Source organism: Lepidochelys kempii, chromosome 9, assembly GCF_965140265.1.
Source record: "Lepidochelys kempii isolate rLepKem1 chromosome 9, rLepKem1.hap2, whole genome shotgun sequence".
Classification (NCBI taxonomy): domain Eukaryota; kingdom Metazoa; phylum Chordata; order Testudines; family Cheloniidae; genus Lepidochelys; species Lepidochelys kempii.
In genome coordinates, this window is record NC_133264.1 from 38,627,157 (window position 1) to 38,648,079 (window position 20,923).

Sequence of the window (20,923 nt, forward strand, 5' to 3'; positions counted from 1 at the left end):
AATTTATAAAAATGATTTCTACCTCACATATTGTAAAAACCGAAAAGTTCAATCTAATTACCAGTATAGTTATTTTGTGTACTAGAATGAAGTAAAACAAATTGAGAGACTGTAACATCCATCTGTACATTCTATGAAGATGCTAGTACATTCATATATTTTCAAAGTGCTAACTTTTCCCATTGATCATTCAAAAAAAAAAACAAACAAACCCTGTCTTCTATGGTATAAGTAATGAGGTAGATCATGTTTCTTTTAACGTTACAGCATCTTTCTTCTTGATGTCATTCTACCCTCCCCACCCCCAAGCATTTGCTATAGTAAATATGGATTTGTGCTTCTTGACTTTTTCTTGTATCTTTCCCTACTCTGCACACACCAGTTTGTATATTAGATATTACAAGGTCTCTCTCCTGGGAACCTGTAGTTCTGCCACTTTACAGTTTCTTACAGCAGAATTCTTTTCACACTTTAAATGGCATTGCTCTGTGCCAGTTGTGAAGAAGAAAAAAAAACTTTAGTTTTATTGTATGCATTTAGTTACATTCAAAACCAGCAACCAGAAGTCCAAAGGCCAAATCAGGCATTAATTCATCTATGAATTAGTCATATTTCTTCCCAGAGGTTTATAGCATGCTAAGTTAGTACATTAGCTACATAAGACCCTCATATTTGTGTGATGATCAATAGCATAGGAAACATATTAATTTGCAAACTCACTCATCCCATCCAGGTCTGTTTGGTAAGGCAGTGAACCCATGGAAACAAAACAGCTCTTTGGACCTGTTTCATTAATTTACTTAAGCACATTCCTGACTTAAAGCATGTAAATGTTCCCACTGACTTCAAGGGGACTATTCATGTGCTTGAATTTAGGCACTTGCTTAAGAACCTTGCTGAAGTAGGGCTTAACTCTCCATCAGGCAGCAGAAGCTCACACCCACTGATTATATTTATATTAGGGCTGTCAATTAATCACAGTTAACTCATGCAATTAACTCAAAAAATGTACTGTGATTCATTGCAGTTTTAATTGCACTGTTAAACAATAGAATACCAATTGAATTTTATTCAATATTGTGGATAGTTTTCTACATTTTCATATATATATTGTATTCTGTGTTGTAATTGAAATCAAAGTGTATATTATTTTTTATTACAAATATGTGCACTGTAAAAATGATGAACTAACGAAATAGTATTTTCAGCTCACCTCATACAAGTACTGTAGTGCAATCTCTTTATCGTGAAAGTGCAACTTACAAATGTAGATTTTTGTTGTTACATAACTGCACTTAAAAACAAAACAATGTAAAACTTCAGAGCCTACAAGTCCATTCAGTCCTACTTCTTATTCAGCCAATTGCTAAGACAAACAAGTTTGTTTACATTTACAGGTGATAATGCTGCCCTCTTCTTATTTACAACATCATCAGAAAGTGAGAACAGGCATTTCATGGCACTTTTGTAGCCAGCCATGGAAGGTATTTACATGCCAGATATGCTAAACATTCGTATGCCCCTTCATGCTTTGGCCACCATTCCAGAGGATATGCTTTCATGCTGATGGATCCTGGCTACAACAGTGTCATGTGAATGCCTGTTCTCACTTTCAGGTAACATTGTAAATCAGAAGCGGGCAGCATTATCTCCTGCAAACTTGTTTGTCTGAATGATTGGCTGAACAAGAAGACAGACTGAGTGGACTTGCAGGCTCTAAAATTCTACATTGTTCAATTTTTGAATGCAGGGTTGTTGGGTTTTTTTTGACATAATTCTACATTTTTAAGTTCAACTTTCATGATAAAGAGATTGCATTACTGTACTTGTATGAGGTGAATTGAAAAATACTATTTCTATTTTTTTTACAGTGCAAATACTTGTAATCAAAAATAAAAATAAAGTGAGCACTGTACACATTGTATTCTGTGTTGTAATTGAAATCAATATATTTGAAAATGTAGAAAACATCAAAAAATGTTTAAATAAATTGTATTCTATTGTTTAATAGTGCGATTAATTGAGATTACTTTTTTAATCATATCATTAACCGCGATTCACTTTTTAATCGCTTGACAGCCCTAATTTATATCAAATCTAGATCGATAGATATATACCTACACAAACACATGCACAATGGTTCTGTTCAATATCTACATCAATGATTTAGATAATGGCATAGAGAGTACACTTATAAAGTTTGCAGACGATACCAAGCTGGGCGGGGTTGCAAACGCTTTGGAGGATAGGATTAAAATTCAAAATGATCTGGACAAACTGGAGAAATGGTCTGAAGTAAATAGGGTGAAACTCAATAAGGACAAATGCACTTAAGAAGGAACAATCAGTTGCACATATACAAAATGGGAAATGACTGTCTCAGAAGGAGTACTGTGGAAAGGGATCTGGGGGTCATCGTGGATTGCAAGCTAAATATGAGTCAACAGTGTAACGCTGTTACAAAAAAAAAAAAAGGAAACATTCTGGGATGTGTTAGCAGGAGTATTGTAAGCAAGACACGAGAAGTAATTCTTCCCTCTACTCCGCACTGATTAGGCCTCAGTTGAGTATTGTGTCCAGTTCTGGGCACCAGGAAAGATGAGGAGAAATTTGAGAAAGTCCAGAGAAGAGCAACAAAAATGATTAAAGGTCTAGAAAATATGACCTATGAGGGAAGATTGAAAACACTGGTTTTGTTTAGTCTGGAGAAGAGAAGACTGAGAGGGGACATAACAGTTTTCAAGTACATAAAAGGTTGTTACAAGGAGAGGGAGAAAAATTGTTCTTCTTAACCTCTGAGGATAGGACAAGAAGCAAAGGGCTTACATTGCAGCAAGGGCGGTTTATGTTGGGCATTAGGAAAAACTTCCTGTCAGAGTGGTTAAGCACCGGAATAAATTATCTAGGTGGTGGAATCTCCATCATTGGGGATTTTTAAGAGCAGGTTGGACAAGCACCTGTCAGGGATGGTCTAGATAATACTTAGTCCTGCCTTGAACGCAGGGGACTGGACTAAATGACCTCTCGAGGTCCCTTCCAGTTCTATGATTCTATGATTGCAACAGACTTAAATATCACTCAGTATTATAGCTGATCAGGAAATTATTTTGTTTTGACCACAACAAATGTTGATGAAAACAAGCAAACACAAATGTTTTGTCAGAATTGTTTATTTTTCAATTTTCAGCAGTGGCAAACTGAAAATGTTTGTCTAGTTGAGTAAAACTGTTTGGTAAAACCAAAAAGGTTTGGCTGGACAACATGCATTATTTTCAGTTGCAGTTGCTGAAAATGGACATCTTTTTCCTGTGAAAACAAAACAAAAACAAAAAATCACAGAAAATGGACATTTTTCAAGTTTCCATTTTGAAGAATTGTTCATTTTCCATTAAAAAAACATTGATAGAAAATTTTCAGATAGGTCTATTCAGTACTCTGAAATCATGCAGTATGAAGGAAATAATATATTCAGTTAATGGTGGAGGTCTTATCCTGTGCAAAATGACATGGGATGGCGCCATAGAGATTAATTTTCCTTGCTTTTAGGGAGAACAACTAGCTTGACTGACACCTACAGTACCTTACACCACTGAATTCACCCTGGACATTCAGAGGAAGGCAATTTGTTTTTCCCACCCCAGAGCCCGGCTTGGCAAGTTGATTAATGCTGTACATTAGAAGGGAAGGTAATTCAATTAAAACCTTGTAATCATATTATAAAGATGGTGTATTTATATCTCTCTCTATCTCGTTGGGTTATTGCATTAGGTTTTCACTCTTTCTTCGAGAAATTAGTTAAATGGATGCTATCAACTTGAAATCTAGCCAGTTTAAAACAAATACAGAATTAAGTGGTTGAGGTACTATACCTGCTTCCTAGTTCCCCTGCCAAATATTTTAGTTTTACCATTTTTTTCTCCTTTCTTTTAATATTCTTAATGCTTTAAGAATATTGTACATCTATTCCTTACAACACCTGGCGGAGATAGGTAAATAAGATAAGTATTATTAGCACCACCTTACCTCTAAGGTCACACAGTGAGTCAGTGGCCAACCCAGGAGTAGAATCCAGGTCTCTGACTTTGAGCTTGCACACCTGGAATCAGGCTGATAACCAAGCTTTTGCTGTCTGAAATGGTTATTCTTTCCACATGTACTCAGGGCTCTGAGGTATGCCACCATTACCTGCCCTTAGATCAGGGGTCCTCACCACAAATTTTTGGTGGCCTCGGAGTTTGGTAGCTGCTCTGACAATTTTTTCTAAAATACTTAATTAACTTTAGGAAAAAACAAATAAATATGCACGTATACATGTCCAAATCACTGTAATTTATTTATGTAGGGTTTTGTTTTGTTTGTTTTTGTAGACTTAATAATAAAGATAATGTACAGTTGTCCCTATTCTTTACTGGGCCAAAACAGAATAGAAACACAAATAAGGTGCTTTGAACATTGTATTTTTTCTTGTTGTTTCTTTTGCTTTTATGGGTTGTTTTTTGTTTGTTTGTTTTGTTTTAGACTTGCTAGCTATAAGTAATTCTGCTGTGAAAAGTGATACTAACAAACATACAAATAATACTTTTCACAGCAGACTTACTCAGCCCCAGCAAGCCCGGGGACAAATTAAGTCCTGGATGGGGAGGTGGGTAGAGAGGCAGAGGGTGCCGGGGTGATAGGGCACTGGGCGGGAGGTAGCGGGGTCCAGATGTGATGGGGGTAAGCTCGGGGCCAGAGCCCCCCACCATGACACCAAGGAATGGAGCCCAAACCCCCACACACAGGGGATAGGTGGAGCCCAACCCCCCAAATGGAGCCCAAACCCCCGAAGCTCTGCAGCTGGAGCCTGCCACCTGCCACCTCATGGCTGAAGCCCAACCCCACCACCCCCGGGAAGGTGAAGAACCCACTGACTGACTGCTCCTCCAGCTTTTGTCTCCAGAGGGGGCGGGGCCCATCCACTGCTGGTGGCCCCTGGGGAGGGGCCACTGCTTTGCCCCACCCTCAAATCACTGCCCAGGAGGCTGTGGCTGCAAGAAAAGCCCCTGTTGGCCACATGTGGCCATGGTGGCCACATTTGAGAAATGCTGCCTTAGATTGTGGAAGTCTTGTCTGTGCCTGCTGTGGGTCAGTTCCTGGAACCCACCAGCCTCTGGCAACACAAGCACTGCCTTCCAGATCCACCTCTCGATGTGCAGGTTAGCGATAGGCACACACCAACCTCTGAGTCCTCACAGTTTCCCACTGTGTTCGGACTCTTATCAACTGAACACTCACAGAATTAGCTGGCTTGCTGCTCCCAAAGGTACAGTACACACAGTTACACCTTAGAATTCTGCTCTGTTCAACACACAACACTTAGATATATTTATAGTGAAACCAGGGATATGTTAATTATTAAAGAACAGAGAGATTTGAATGAAAGTAAGAAAGAATACTGGAAATAAATGGTTACATATAAAATAAAATCATAACATGCTGTCTAGAAACTAAATGTAACTAATAGGATCTTCCCCTACCTCCTACAAGAAAGTTCTTTCCCTAGCATTTTCTACCAGTTTGACGAGACCCCTTCTCATAAGATCAGGCCCACTAACTGCTTGTCTTCACAGATTGAAGGATTCATCTGTACCACAGCTATAGTTTCAAAAGTTCATTGTATTACCCCTAAACAGCATAACTCTTGCTATTTGCCTCTTCCTATTAACTTTCTCTCTTTGAAGATTTCAGAATACTTCATTAGCATTAGGTTTGGACTTGTGAGGGTAGTCCCACTGTGAACCTTACAATATTTAATTTGCATGTAAGAGGAATCATAGAATCATAGAATATCAGGGTTGGAAGGGACCTCAGGAGGTCATCTAGTCCAACCCCCTGCTCAAAAGCAGGACCCATACCCAATTACATCATCTCAGCCAGGGCTTTGTCAAGCCTGACCTTAAAAACGTCTGAGGAAGGAGATTCCACCACCTCCCTAGGCAACGCATTCCAGTGTTTCACCACCCTCCTAGTGAAAAAGTTTTTCCTAATATCCAACCTGAACCTCCCCCACTGCAACTTGAGACCATTACTCCTTATCCTGTCCTCTTCCACCACTGAGAATAGTCTAGAACCATCCTCTCTGGAACTACCTCTCAGGTAGTTGAAAGCAGCTATCAACTCCCCCCTCATTCTTCTCTTCTGCAGACTAAACAATCCCAGTTCCCTCAGCCTCTCCTCATAACTCATGTGTTCCAGACCCCTAATCAGTTTTGTTGCCCTTCGCTGGACTCTCTCCAATTTATCCACATCCTTTTTGTAGTGTGGGGCCCAAAACTGGACACAGTACTCCAGATGAGGCCTCACCAATGTCAAATAGAGGGGGACGATCACGTCCCTCGATCTGCTCGCTATGCCCCTACTTATACATCCCAAAATGCCAGGACAGATAGATGAACATTTCTTGCCTGACAGAAACCTGTTTTTCACCTCTGTTGGTGACCAGTCCCTTAAAAACATAATTTGAATGTATATACATAACACCTTACACAACATCTGTACATGTGTTTCACAAAGATATTGATGATCTTTGTGACCCAGGCTTTTATTAGAGATCTCACAGGACCCCTTTGTGTGAATTAGACTAGAAATACCAGACACAGAGGATTCCTGTAACCTTTATGCACCCTTTATGCCCCTCTGTCAGATGGCATCAAGAGATCCTTGGATCACAAAAGTGAACTAAGGAAAAAAAGGTCCAGATTTAGCTGGAAAATGCTAACACTCCTTCAACTCTAGCAGAGCTAGCATGGGCTGCTATAATACCAAACAATGCCTTGTAATTATAAAGTCACAATATCACATATATATTAGAAAATAGATCTGTGATTTCTGTGTGTGCAAAATTCCCTACAAGCTTAGTAACTAAATTGGATTGATACCTATTCTGCTGTGTTTAAGATTTCTCTGCGTTTGGATTTGCATCAATCGGGGTTCTCATTTTTCATGATAGAGCAGGCACTGGTATCAGGATGACACTCAACAGCCCCATCACTATGGATCTGCCCAACCCCATGCCAATGATGCAGACTCCCATGAGGCCATGGGGCAGGTCTGCAACTGTCATGTTACGGGGAGTCTGCCAATCACTGTCTGCCTGAAGTGTCTACTTTATCTCCAATCTATTTGAGTATAAATGGATGTTTGCTGGGCTTTAAGACCACACAAATCAGGCGGAATAATAATTGCACTTGTAGCAGCAGCCAGGCTATTTCACAGACATGTTGGGTTGGCAGAAAAGTGAATCAATTTATAAAAGTGTGTAGCATAAGATAAAGCCCAAGCCCTGACGGTTTTATCTGATGGGTTTAGTTCGTTTTTCAAAAGTGAGTTGCCCTGAGGCATTTTGCTGAGTTTTATTGACTAGTCATTTTATTTTAAGCAACAACAGAAGCTTGATATGAAGGTACAACTAGTTGAAAGGGCCCCTGTAGTTGGGTGTTTGTCTAAGTGAATTCAAACTTTGCATCATGCAGATAAATCAACAAGTCTGCAATACACCTCTCTTCTCTGTCTTTTTAGTTTTTTAATCCTTTTTTAAATAGCTACAGGATCATCTTGACTACTTAAGCATCACCCCCTAGGTACTGACAGCCATGCAACCTACCAGTGTACTATACTGTGATCATACATTTAAAAAAGGTATTACAATAGCTGTGGTGTTACAGAGTTTGTATCTGGGAGGTCGGATGGTCTTGTGGCTAAAGCCATAAGGAGATGGGATTCAGGAGATATGCTCCATTCTCAGATCTGCCATAGACTCCATGTGTGATTCTGGGCAAATTACTAATCTCCGAGCCTTCCCATCTGTCTTCCTCCCCTACCCCCCCCCCCCATGTTTATATACTTACACTGTAAGATCTCTGTTGCAGGACTTTCTCTTCCTATGTATACGTGCAAAGCCTAGCATAATTGGGCCCAAATTTCTGTTGCGGGTCTCTCGGTGCTACTATAATATACAAAATAAGAATTATTCTTAGTGTGGAATTTGTCCTGGGGCAGAGCATCAGCACAAAGTGCATGTAATACTTAAGTCTGGAGAGGTTTGTGTTTGCTCTCTGCACAGGAGTGAATTTCACCCCCAGATAGCTTTAATTTTCGCTTGGCCATGTTACCACGATTTATTTCACAGTTGTTTCATAATATTGTCTATTTGCAGCATAACCTTGTGACAAGGGTTTGGTTGCTTGTATGCTGACCAGTATTGTCTCTTTGTTTCCTTGCCCCATCTGTCTGCATTCATCTCTTGTTTCTTGTCTTATGTTTAGGTTGTAAGCTCTCTGGGGCAGAGGCTTCCTTTTTGTTGTTTGTACAGCACCTAGCACAATGGAGTCCTGGTCCATGATTACAGCTTTTAGGCGCTACAATAATACAAATAAAAATAATAATAATAAACTTCTTTGGCTAGAAATTATTCTTCTTTGCACTAGCAACTTTGATTTCAATATTAAACTTTCCAGTGTGGATCTCTCTTTATGGATCAACCACCTCCTCCTTAACTATATGCAAATACTTTCTTCTTTTACGGGGATTACTCTGCTTTATACTATTTTACTTCCACCTCTGCTAATGGGAGTTATGCATATATATTTCTGACAGAATGGATTCCTTAATTAAAATTGGAGAGGGAGAAATTGAGAGGAAATATGGCTTATTATTAACAACATAAACTCATTAGAGATAAGAGATTAGATACATTTACTCTACCCATTTTGTAATTCTGTTCTAACATTTGAAGGGTCTGATCCTATGGTCTTGTTCAGTTAAAATGCCCACTGAAGTCAGGATGAGACCACAAGTATATATTATTGGCCCTAATTACCCCCTTTTGTGAAAAAAAGCTCCAGAAGAATATGTAATATTCTTATGTGCATTATTATGTGTGTGAGAGTTAGTAGGAAGGTGCTCATTCTTTTCAAGACATTTGAGGTCAAAGTCTGTTCTAGCTTTACACACTTTGCAGTTTTATTAAAACCACTGAACTAAATGTGGGAGCCACAAATGGACTATGAACCACAATGGCCTAAATGGCCAGATCAATTATCCCCGCTAATGAGCCATGCATTGTGGGAAATACAAGTTTGACAACATATCGTTTTTATGAAGGAATGGGATTAGAGAGGGTGAAGTCTCTAGCCCCATCAGATATATAAGCGTTAGCGAACTCAAACCGCTGAACCTGAACTAAGTAAGTTAACTAAATGTACAAACAGATCATCAAATGAAGATGACATGAAGGACAGGTCTCTTATCAGAAACAGATCATGGGAAATATAGGTTTGTCACAGATCACTGCCAAAATCAATTGACTTTAACAAAAAATAAGCGAGGTGGACTCTGGCCACTTAATAGAAACTGTTACATCGCAAAGGGACTTCTAGGATTATTTCTGAAATAGGAAATTAAGCAGGTACATAAAAATTGTGTAAACCATTGATATCTTATGATCACACAAACTAATTACCATTGACACATTGTCACATTACCATTGACGTTGTGAAGGCTAGGACTATAACAGGGGTTTAAAAGAGAACTGGATAAATTCATGGAGGGTAAGTCCATTAATGGCTATTAGCCAGGATGAGTAAGGAATGGTGTCCCTAGCCTCTGTTTGTCAGAGGGTGGAGATGGATGGCAGGAGAGAGATCACTTGATCATTACCTGTTAGTTTCACTCCCTCGGGGCACCTAACATTGGCCTCTGTCGGTAGACAGGATACTGGGCTGAATCGACCTTTGGTCTGACCCAGTATGGCTGTTCGTATTATAGCAATCTCTATCACTGATAATAAGAATTATAATTAAATGTCAGAGCTGGTATAAAAATGGGTGGAAAAAATCTGAAATGTTTGGGATTTTTGTCCCCAATTTTTTTCCCCGATTTTTTTCTTTAAATTAAAGATTCCATCAAAAATAAAAAATCAAAGGTCAACTCTGTTAAATGTTCAGAATTTAAATCACACATCTAAACTGTAATCAGTTAACCAATATATCTAAAAATAGATTTTAGAACTTGGAATCAATGGGAGGTTTTTTCCCCTGGTTAAGGGGTCTGGAACTAACCCTTGTCTTGGAATTCAAAATCCTTTCTATTTACTTAATTTTATTTATTTAAACATAGCATTACAAAGACATAAAATGTAATAATCTCCAGCAAAATAAAGGTTTATATAATTTCAAAGCAAATGTACTGACTGTACAGGACTGTACAGCAAATGTACAGGACTGAGACCACATTTTACCTCTTTGCTACCATTCATATGAAATGTTACTTTTCTATTGATTCACTGCAAAATTTGCACCAATAACACAATCACCAGTACTTTGAGGAATTCCATTTACAGGCTTTTAAGCTGCTAAACCACATGTATTTGAAAAATAAAAAATCTTAGGACTTCTAGCCAAAGGCCAACATTTTCAAACCTTGGTGATTTAAAATTCAGCTTTTAAATCTGTATTTTTCTGACCAAAATGAGGTCACTTATTTTCAGAAGTATTGAGAACCCAGAAATCCAACTGAAGTAAAGGAGAGCTACTGGGTTTCAGTACCTCTGAAAAATAAGGACAAATATATTTAAGAGCCTAAATGTAAAAAAGCCTACCTTTAGGCACTAAGAATTGAAACGTTTGGCCTGGGTCTCCTAATAAAGTTTACTATCAGCTCAGACTTATCAGTCACTAGCTCCCAAGCATCATGAAGCAATCTTCAAGAGAATATTATCTGTATTGGTGTAGGGCCTGGGAGCCCCATTCATGGACCTAAGCCCCATTTAGGGAGCTAGTGAGCTAAGAAGTCTGCCAATCATGCTGACCAATTTTGTTTCATTGTTTCCTTGTGCTCCACTACCTGTCTGTATCCACCTGTCGCCTCTTGTCTTATACTTAGATTGAAAGTTCTTTGGGGGCAGGAACCATCTTACGTTCTGTGTTTGCAAAGTGCCTAGCACAATGGGGCTCCTGGTCCATGGCTGGAGGCGCTAATATGCCATACAAAATAATATTAGTGTTAGAGTCTGTGCAAACTCCCCTGCCCCAAAGTGCCTACAATCTAAGTAGTACTTTCCATCTCTAAATGACTTTCAACCAAGGATCTCAAAGTGCTTTACAAACATTAATAATTATACTTCCCAACACCCTCATCCATTATAAAATAATTTTCCTTTTTTACTGATGGAGTAACTATGAAACAGATCAGACAGCACAGTTACATTCCTCAAGTCTCTGGCAGTGCTGGTAATGGAATCCAGTCTGATGGTAATATTACGCACTCGATTATACTCCCTCATACCTTAACCAATGTAAAGAAGTAGAGCTGTGTATTGTAAATTCACAGATCTGTATTTTAGACAACGAAATCTATCTCAGAATAGAGATAAAAGTCAAAAATCCTAACACATGGAACTCTGGGAAAATTACAGCCTGAGCTTTGCTTTCCAAATGGTCAGCGTGCAGCAGAGCAGTATTCCATATGGCAGCAGTGGCTGTGCACAAGCAGCATGAAACACAGTGGTTTTAGTTTGCGTGTCTGGCATATGATAAAACTGACTCTGAACCTGGACTACTGTCTTTTGATTACATGATGTCGCTGTGCACCATATCACACCATTTGCAAATTGTCACGCCACAGATCCACTGTATTTTATTCAGAGCCCACAGCAGAACACTTATTATTTCCAGGCATCTTAACAGAAGCTCAGAAATGGGTGTGAGGGTCAGTATGATTACCATACTCAGAAGTCTGGAGTGGTTCCCTTTTAAAGCCATTTATTCAGGCAGCTTTTATTTCAGAAGCCTTCACTTAATTCCCTCTGGAAACATCCCACCTTTAGAGAATCACATTGCTCACACTATTTGGAAAACAAACTAGACTGGAAATATTGTGGACATTCCCTCAAACAGGGAGCCAGATTCTAGCACCCTGACTCACATTGAGTAATTCCTTAGCTCACAATAGTCGAACTGAAATCAATAGAGCTGCCTGTGGCGTAAGACACTACCAAGCACCTGGCAGAATCTGTCTGAGAAGATTTTTGCTCCAGTGAACACCTAGTGGGCAAAAATCTCACCTTAAATTTTGCAGCAAAGCCTCTGGATTTTGTGACACTCTAGTGCACTAGACAGTGCAAATTCTGTGACAGCTTCAAATAATAATTAAGATTTGTAATGAATTAAATATGAAAATGATATAGGGCACACAGAATTCCTTGCTATTTAATGACAGTTTATACAGAATTTGTCATGTTATTTAATTTGATATTGACATCTATTCGTTTTACTGATACCCACCTCCTACATTTTTAATATAAAACATGTTGCAGATTTAGTTTTTTACTGCAAACATATAAAAGCATTGTAGACATTGTCAGGTGGGAAACTGAAGGTTTTGGCAGCTGGCCAGGGGACTTTTGTCACCTGGGAGGTGTAGGAGGCTGTTTGGGATTGGGGAGTGAATGTTTCTCCTAAAATGAAAAGCAGTGCGATTGTTAATAATGTTGACATTTAAAGTGCAAACATTAAATTCCTGAGCTTGTTGAGTGAATGGGGCTGGTCATGTCCCTCCGAGCTATTGTCTTAGTCTGTCTGCAGATTCAGGAAGAAAAATTGCATCAGTTGTTTCACATTTCCAATATTACTTTCACAACCAGGAGGTCTAGAAACATACACAAGAAAAAAGAAAGCTATAGGGCAGTGGTGGGCAACCTGCAGCCCTTCAGGGTAATCCGCTGGTGGGCCACGAGACAGTGTTTACATTGGCACAGCCTCCCACAGCTCCCAGTGGCTGCGGTTCACCGTTCCTGGCCAGTGGGAGCTGTGAGGGCTGGCCACCACTTTCCGCAGCTCCCATTGGCCGGGAATGGTGAATCATGGCCACTGGGAGCTGTGGGCGGCTGTGCCTGCGGACAGTCAATGTAAACGTTGTCTTGCAGCCTGCCAGCTGATTACCCTGATGGGCTCCATGTGGCTCACAGGCTAATTGCCTACCACTGCTATAGGAGATCAGAGTGCCTCACACAGATCCACAGGGTTTCAGAGGCCCAAATGCTAATTTAATGGAATGGCTAACCCCACTCCCCATGGAATATCAGGGTTGGAAGGGACCTCAGGAGGTCATCTAGTCCAACCCCCTGCTCAAAGCAGGACCAACCCCCAATTTTTACCACAGATCCCTAAATGGCCCCCTCAAGGATTGAACTCACAATCCTGGGTCTAGCAGGCCAATGCTCAAACCACAGAGCTATCCCTCCCCCCATCCCAAAATTCACTTCAGTTTACCATGGGTGAGTATTATCTGGGCCAGTAATCTTAACTACAGTATGATGCCCAATACTTGCAGTACTACAACATATTGTGACTATAAATATTGAGGGGAGGAATAGCTCAGTGGCTTTGAGTATTGGCCTGCTAAACCCAGGGTTGTGGGCTCAATCCTTGAGGGGGGCATTTAGGGATCTGGAGCAAAAATTGGGGATTGGTCCTGCTTTGAGCAGGGGGTTGGACTAGATGACTTCCTGAGGTCCGTTTATATTTTGGAGCAAACTGTTTAGATGCATTAGACAGGTTTCTAGCAATTCAGACACCATACCTCATTAGATTAATGAATACATCTAATTTCCCCCTTCACCAATATTTAACATATTTCACTGGATAAATTCAGCAGTGCACCTCCCCACAGCTGCACCAGCCTACCCACGAGGGAGTCCGCTGGAGGAATTTAGATTTCCATGTATCTAGAGTAACATTGGTTGGCAAAAAATGTTAAAGAGCACATAGGATAAAAATATTTGCTTATCACTGGGAATATTAGGGTGACCTCTGCCAAACAAAAATAAAAGCTGAGATTTGATTTTATGGTGCGGAGAACCATAGTGATGCAGTTCCCCGCTTTAGAATTTATAAGATAGCTTTGTTCAGTACATTTAGAAACATTCCCATGCAATGTGTGCACTGGAGGCAGAGACATGAAGCATCTGGACAGAATATGTTATAGGTTACGAGCAAGGAAAAATAAAGCTACATAAAACAAAACCCAAGGATCTTTATTAATAAACTGAACAAAAATAGTTTTTTGCCACTGTATCTTTATTGAGGCGCAGATTGTGAGCTCCTAACAAACACTTGTGACTTCACTGGGTCTACGTATGGAAGTAACTGCTCACCAATGAAAATAAAGGGTGCTACAAGCTGGCCCTACATATGAAATCCAAATCTTTTCTTTCCTAATTACCCTACCAATATTTTTAATCCGATTGTGAGGCTCAGCCTTTTGCCATTCTATTATTGTGTTGAGCATCATAATCACCACCGAATAACCAGAAATAAATTTGATGCAGTGACTGTTGCTTCCACATATAATAAATGGGAAATATCAGACTCAGGAATGAAAAATAGACTATATGCAAGAGAACTTTAAAATATGTACATTGTAAAAGTTTTGTTTTGTGTTAAATACATTGGTTACAATAAAAACATGTAAAACAGTGAAAACGTTAGTAATAAAATCTATTCAACCCAGGCTCTCGCTGCTGGAGGTTGAGAATCTGCCAACTCATATACAAAAATTAGCATTTCAAAATGAAACATGAAATCCCACTCTACCTGTTTGAAATTAAAAGAAACCCCACAGGAGCTTGTGAAATATATGCCCATTGTTTAATGACCTTCTAATACTAGTGAAAGAACATCCAAGAACATTGCAGATAATTCTGGTCTAATCAGGTTAATGATGGAAGCCAGGCCTGGAACTGTAGCAAGCTGTTCATTAGCATTTCATATTTCTGGTGAATAAACTCACTGCTGTTCACCCATTAAGTTCTCATACAACAACCAGGAGCAACTGCTCCTGATATACACCACAGAGCATTCTGATCCCATATTGAACTAAACTGTTGTGATGGCATCATGCTCAGATGAAAAGGGGCAGTTTATTTTTTATTATTATAATTATTTTCTACCAACAGCTCCTGTAAACTGGACTGCAGGTGATCCCTATTTATATCATAGCTCAATGTATTAAGTCAAGGTTTTGGATTACTTTATTCTCTGATGAGACAAGGGAAAGGAGAGAACAGCATTTTATTACACTTTCAGCCTTCAGAATGAGATCATGGTACAGTGATCATGTTATTATTTTTCATCAGTGCTACTGAATACACCATGTGCAAGACTTTACATTTCTGCTGCCCCATAGGAGCCAGTTTTTATGTTTTCATAAGAATCAGTATTCCTGGTGAACTTAAAGGATACAATCAAGAGTACCATGGACGATAGCTGACCAGTTTTAAAAGGCCCCGAAGAACAGTTTTCTCGTGCTGGATTGTCAATTAAAGCTAAGGTAGCAAACATGGTATATATGAAGTTTAGATACCTAGACACTTAGCTGGAGAATGTAGAGAAATGAAGGATTTATGGAGGTGGGTATTCGAGGAGTGTAAAAAAAAGATGATTTGCTGGGCATAGTATGTGATGTTGTATACTAAGGGACAGTTCCTGTTTTGCAGCCAAACAACACTCATCACAGCTTGGGGCTGCAATGGTGCCTCAGATTCCAACAGTAGCTCAGCACCAGTCTACTTCAGCCTCCTGGCACAAATAAGAGCAGCCTCAATAGGTCCACGGGCTGGGCTGGGGGGAAGAGGTGCCTGGGATGTAGGGATAACTATGGCCATGCTCCTTTTTTCACAGAGCAGCTCTGCTGAACTTGAGACCACGTCTTTATAGCAGTTTTGGGAGACTGGAATAGTTCAAAGCTACTGCAGTATCACCAAGGATTCACCCCCAAGTATTTTCTCATATTTTACCAATACAAAATTAATAGCAGCAAATCCACAGGAAATAAAGAGAAGAAAGGAAAGAGTTGTTTCCAAGCAGCATTACACATAGCACATAAGGGGTGTGCCTGTTTTCACAAGGGACTGGAGGCAGAAGACACAGACCTGAGTATGCAGACACTTCAGGCCCTGCCCTCCTTCCTTCAGGGGTAGATGAAGAACCCCAACAGGGGCCCAGTGCATTCCTGACCAAAAGAACTCTAGAATCGATGTCCGGAGGTTGGTCAGCAAACCTGGGGCCGGGACCAGGGTGTTGAGGTGGTACCAGAGCGTGGACAGGACTAGTTGGTTAAGCACCAGTGCTCTCCCTTGGAGGGAGAGACATCGGAGTAGCCTCGTCCATTTCCGGAGCCATTCTATCACCCCGCCTTCTAAATTTTGCCAGTTCTCCAGCGGAGAAGGGTGCGTGGCAGAAAGGTAAACACCTAGGTAGAGCAGTGGACCAGCGCTCCACCGAATGGTCTGAAGCGTGGGTGGGAGGGAGCTCACCCGCTGCCAGTCCCCCACCGCCAAGCCAGAGCTCTTGACCCAGTTGACTCGGGTGGAGGAGGCTGCCGAATAGATGGCCTAGCAAGCCTCCATCCGCGCCAAGTCGTCCGGGTCCTGGACCACGAGGAGCATGTCATCGGCATACACCGACAGGACCAGCCGCAGCTCCGGCTCCTGTAGCACCAACCCCATCAACCTCCTTCGGAGGAGACAGAGGAAGGGCTCAATTGCCAGAGCATACAGCTGGCCCGAGAGGGGGCACCCTTGCTGTACTCCTCGCCTGAAGCTGACTGGTTCGGTCAGGGTCCAGTTGAGCTTAACTAGACACTCCGCGGAAGCGTACAGCACCCGGAGAAAACTCACAAACTGAGGTCCGAATCCAAATGCCTGCAGAGTGCCCAGGAGGTACCCATGGGTCCACTCTATCGAACACCTTCTCCTGATCAAGAGACAGGAGAGCGAACGACAGACCGTCTCTACGGCCGAGTTCCAAAAGATCTCGGACTAGAAATAGGTTGTCAAAAATGCTGCGACCAGGGACAGTATAGGTCTGGTCTGGGTGGATCATGTCTGCCATCACGGACCCTAGCCGCAGCGAGATTGCTTTTGCTACGATTTTGTAATCTGTGCTAAGGAGCAAGATGGGACGCCAGTTTCGTAAATCGCAGAGGTCCCCCTTCTTCGGCAACAAGGCGAGCACCGCTCGCCTGCACGAAAGAGGGAGGACCCCGCCCTGCAAAGACTCGGCCCAGACAGTGGCTACGTCTGGGCCAAGGACGTCCCAGAACACACGGTAGAACTCCATGGTCAGCCCGTCCATGCCCGGAGATTTATTGGTGGGCATGCGACGGAGGGCTTCCGAGAACTCGGCCAGGGTGAGAGGCAGCTCTAGCCGGTCTCGGTCGCCCACGCTGACCATGGGAAGTTCCTCCCAGAGCACCCTGCAAACGCCAGGATCAGTTGGATCCAGGGAGAAAAGGCTTGTGTAGAAGTCACGGGCCCTCCCACACATCTCCACCGGATCCGTGAGGGGGGCGCCGTATTCTGCTAGAAGGCAGGTGACATGTTTCTTGGCCCCCCTCATTTTCTCCAGGGTGTAGAAGAAACGGGAGCCGCAATCCATCTCCCGAAAGAGGCGGATGCGGGATCGAACAAAGGCACCTCGGGCCAGATGGTCCTCGAGGGCCCGGAGCTCCTCCCACTTCTCCCGGCACACTCTGCAGAGGAACGGGTCCTCGGGGCTGGTGGCCAGATGCCTCTCCATCTCTAAGACCACCCATTCCAACTGCTCTATCGTTGCATTTCTCCGTCGGCTGGTGCCCCAGGTGTAGTCATGGCAGAAGAGCTTCGCGCGCACCTTCCCTAGATCCCACCATCGCCGCGTCGAAGGAAAGGCACGCTGCTGCTCTCACCAGGCCAGCCAAAACTCCCAGAAGGACGTCACGAAGCCCTCATCCTCCAACAGGCTGTTGTTAAAGTTCCAATAGGCCAGCCGTGGCCTCTCTGCACGGAGGGAGGCTGTTATGGTGGCTAGATGATGATCGGAAAATGGGGCTGGCCGAATGTTGGAGGAATGGGCCTGTGAAAGATGGAAACGGGATAAATAAATACGGTCCAACCGAGAGTGGTGTGACCGATGGGCCTCCACCCGGACAAAGGTGAACGTGGAAGTGTCATCTGGGTGGTGGTCATGCCAGACGTCTACTAGGGAGTGATGTTCGATTATTTCTCGGAGAATGTTCAGAGCAGCCAGGCTCAGCTCGGCCCCGGAGCGGTCCTGTTCCTCGAGGGTGGTGTTAAAGTCCACTCCCAGGACTAAGCACTCGTGAGAATCTAGGGTGCTGAGGAAGTCGGACACCTGCTGATAGAATTGTGGCCGCTTCAGGCTTGTTGCCGGGGCATAGATGTTGACGAGGTTGACCATGAGGGCCTCCATACGGACTTGGAGATGCAGCAGGTGACCCGGCACGGCCTAAGTGACCCCTAGCACCTCAGGCCATAGGTTGGGGGAGAACAGGGTCCCCACCCCAGCTTGTCGAATCGTGAAGTGGCTGAAGTAGACCCAGTCCCCCAACTCCAGCCGCCAGCTGTCCTCGGCGGTCGGATCCGTATGGGTCTCCTGCAGGAAAACCACAGAGTACCCCCCTTCCCGAAGGTAAGAGAGCACCTGGGACCTACGGAGAGCCATCTGACAGCCCCTGGTGTTCAAGGTTGCAATAATGAGGGGCGTCATGTGGAGGGCTGGGGGGGGTGGGGTTTCCTTGTTGGCGGGGGTGTTTGCAGCCCCTGGCGGGTCGCGCAACAATCCGTGTCCCATCCCATAAGTGAGTAAATCGTCATGGAAGCTGCGGGCCCGCCTGTAGGCCGCAGCACCGTGCCTTCCTTTCCCTTTACTCTCCTTTATAAGGGCCCTTGTGGCCTGGAGGATTTGATCAAAGTCCCCCCATAGCTGGAGAGCTAGCTGTACCCTGTTGCGGGAGCCACGGATGTATTCTAAAAACTGTCACAACGGTTTTCGCAGGTCATGGGGGGTGGGGTTGCGATTTCTGGGTTATTCCCTGGTGGGGCTCTTGGTGCAGCCTTGTGGTCCGCTGAGGCGGGCAGGCAGGGTGCAGACCACCGACGGGGCATCTGATAGGCTAAAGTTATTAGTTCCGTCTCAAGCCCTGGGGTAGAAGAGGATGGCGGAGGGAAAATTGCAGCTCCTAATGGGTCGCGGCAGGAAAGTGCAAAGACTGCTCCTTGGGGGGGATCCGCAAAAAACGGGAAAGAAATAACCCCAGGGGCGGCAATAGCATTGCAGGAGGAGGTGGATTGGGCAGGGACAGGGGCGGGGGTGGGGGCCAGGGCAGAGGCAAGGCTCTGGGCTTCGGGAGGCAAGCAACTAAGAGGTGGTGCCTCCCGAACAGATTCGAGGGTTAAGGGGGTGGGGAGGGGGCTCCCAGTGATGCTAGGCGCAGGCTCTGTGGTGGATTTGGCAGCCATGGCTTCAGGTGGTGGACCACCTTCTGCAGGGTGCTCTCCCGGGAAGGTGGTTAGGGGGAGGGAGCATGGGGAAAGGGGGACTGGGGTAAGGTTGCCCAGATCGAGGCCAGCCGGCAGTAGGTCATTCTCTCTATGGTGACCGGGGTCAAACCTAGGGCCTCAATCTCCTCATACATGGAATAAAGGTTGTCTTCTGCCACTCCGGGGGACTCCCCTCTGGTGCCCGCTGTGACGGTCGCTTCGGGGTTCGCGGGAGGTTCGGGTGATATTCGGGCAGAATGGGCTTCCTCAGGGGTCTCGGAGGGGAGGGTCTCCTGTGGAGGGGAGATTCTACCTTCCAGTGCTATTTTGTCTTCCCCTCCTGACACCAGCGGATGGATCTCACTCATGGGCATAGCGGAAGGCTCAGTGTCAGTGCCTCCCTTCCTGGTCTTCCGGGGGGCCTCCGCATTGGATAGGTGCAGCGGAGCTCGAGCCTTCCGCTTGCCTCGCTTTCCCTGGGCTAGGGTCCAGCCCTCCATAGCATCGTCTGGGAGCTGGTTAGCAGGGGTCATGTCGGGGGGCAGAGGCGATGGTTCACGGGCTCGGGGGGGGTAACGGTGAGGCAACATGGGGGGGGCGGTTCTCCTTGGGGCGGGCCCTCTCCTATGCCCGGTAATATCTTTTCTGCACCCTCCTTCATAGGCTCTGCTGGATTGTTAACAGCAAGGGCGGGGCTCCCTCGCATGTCTGGGCGTTGTAGGGGAGGTGTTTCTTGGGCCCGGGCAGGAGCAGCGGTGGATCAAGCAGGAGGAGAGGTGGTTTCAGATCTCGGGCGGCCAGGGGCATCGGCAATGACGGAGCCGATGTCCTGCCGGGTCTTGGGGGTCTTGGGTGCTTCTCCCCACCGGGCCAAGGGGCAGTCTCTTCGGACATGCCCCGCTGATCGGCAGAGGTAGCACCAGGCCTCTCCTGTGGAATAGTAGACCCGATAGCGGGCTCCCTGGTAGGGGACTAGGAAGGACCCCTCGAGCGCCTCTCCGTCACGCGCCAGCGGCGGCGGCAGAAGCTGCACTTGCCGACAGACGAAAGGACGTGACGGAGGGTGGGGTCCTTGCAGCCCAATGGGAGAGGGCTGATGACAGAAACGGGTTTCCCCAGGGTGGAGAGAGCGGGTAACAGGGTGGCATTGGGTAGAAAAGGAGGGACGGAGGTCAGGACTAGGTGGACGCGCAGATCTTCTAGCGGCTCCAGGGGGACAAACATCCCCCCACCACCAGGCCCTTCTCCACCGCCTCCTGGGCAGCAGCCTCCGATGCTAAGAAAAAGACGACCTTCCCATACATTTTGGAGGCCGCCACAATGGCCGTGGGTCCTACCACCCTCGCCAACGCCTGCACGTATGTCTCCACGTGGGGCAGGCACCAGGAGGCAACGGACGCCATGCTTCCTGGTCATGGTGGGAAAGGGGCCTCGGCCGCTATTGATGGTAGCGGAGGCGGTGGGTGGGCGAGATGACGAGGCGGCAGGCAGGGGTGGGGCTGCCACCGCCCGGGCATACGCCCTGGGGGCCGGGGGAGGGACGCTCACAGAACTGGTGAAGGGAAC